General features: G+C 37.4%; 1 protein-coding gene across 8 annotated transcripts in view; it reads right to left on the bottom strand.

The window, feature by feature from the left end:
- Positions 1–1682, bottom strand: part of Ulk2 (unc-51 like autophagy activating kinase 2) — a 104591-nt gene that overhangs the window by 53998 nt on the left and 48911 nt on the right. The gene's annotated exons all lie outside the window — the stretch shown is intronic.

Raw genomic sequence — 1682 nt, 5'->3', positions numbered from 1 at the left:
GGAGAGGGGGGGGGGCTTTGTTGTTGCTGAGATAGGGCTCTCATTATGTTGCCCAGGCTAGTCTCTAACTCAGGGAGCTCAAGCGATCTTCCCACCTTAGCCCTCCAAGTAGCTGGGGCTACAGGCATGCTCCACCACATCAGGCTTGCTCTGTGGTTTTTATTGTACCATTCTGCAAAGAACACATATATCACACTATACCGGAAATTATCATATAACAAAGTCTATCTCAATCTATCTCAATCTAATGTTAAACTACCCCATCCTCCTGAATAACTCTTTTGAATATACTATGGAAGCTGAGGACTCCTGGACACAGTAGCACATGCCACAGGCCATCTTAGTCTACTCTTACGTTTCCTCTGAATGTGGGAGTACTGCACAGCTCAAAACTCAGGGACCCTTCTTTCCCTGCCACTGTTATATTCACTAACACACTGCTCTATGTCATTTTATGTGATATGCAACAGAAGTGTTGATCAAATAATAGATGTTTACAAATAAACCATGCTGCTAACCTATACTCAAAAGAGGGAAGAATCACAAATATTCTTTTGAATAACCCTACATAGGAAGTGAGACAGATGTTTATTTGTCACATCTCAGGTCCCTATTCTCAACAAGGGTATATTCTAGAAGTGAAAGAACCTAATAATGTCAGGTAGTGATTGGAAATATAAAGGAAAATAAATCAGGGCAAGGGAACAACAAGTAGTAGGATAAAAGAAGAGTCTATTTTAAAGATATTAAATAATTCCTATAAGTAGAAAGGAAGAAAAAGGGAAAAAGAGGCAAGCCTAGAAGCTAGGTTTCCCTTGTTTTGTAGCTTTGAGTTTGGAGCCACATATTACTATAAAACAAAATTAAATCAAAAGAAAACAAAACAATCCCTAGAAATCAAAAGTAAAATAAAGCCTGGCATAGTGGCACACACTTGTTGTCCCAGGTTTAAGGCCAGCCTGGGAAATAGAACAAAGCCCTGTTCCAAAACAAGAAAGGACTGGGGATGTGGCTCCGTGATACTGTATTTGTCTAGTATATGTTAGGCCCTAGGTTCAATCCCCAGGACTGCAAGAAACAAATAAAATGAAGCAAAGGAACCTAACCACAGATCATCTTGGTAGCTTAATCAACAGCAGGAAATTACTTCAAATGACTTTAAACTCAGTAATTTGTGTATCTCTAATGGATTATTCTAGAACAAAGAAACCCAGAAAGAGATTTTAAATGACTTTAGTAATTATACATTAAGTAATATTTATATTGTTATTTCAATGCAATATTGCTATTTTGAAACTCCAAAGAGAGAAAAGATTACAGCCTAAATTCACACAGATTAAAACACACACACACACACACACACAGAAAAGTCCACTGCCACAAAAATTTGGAAGATAGAAAGCTGGTGGACAAGTGATATTGACCTACTTGACCCAAGAAGATAGAATTTTTAACCCCAGAAGTAAAGCAACTTAATCACAGAACCCCAAAAGGCTTGAGTAATTAGCAGTACCAGAGACCTTGAAAGTAGGAACAAAACAAACAAAAAAAAAACCCTACAGGCTTATTTGAAAGTCTATTTAGAAGCAGTTAAAATACAGTAAATTATAACATTGTAATGTCTTTAAATTTTTTTACTAAATGAGTAATTATAACTGCTCATACCCGGGTTGGGGGGGGGG

This window comes from Marmota marmota, unplaced genomic scaffold (genome assembly GCF_001458135.2).
Source record: "Marmota marmota marmota unplaced genomic scaffold, marMar, whole genome shotgun sequence".
Taxonomy (NCBI): domain Eukaryota; kingdom Metazoa; phylum Chordata; class Mammalia; order Rodentia; family Sciuridae; genus Marmota; species Marmota marmota.
Note: the sequence above shows the minus strand (reverse complement) of the source record. Positions and strands in the feature narration are given on the sequence as shown.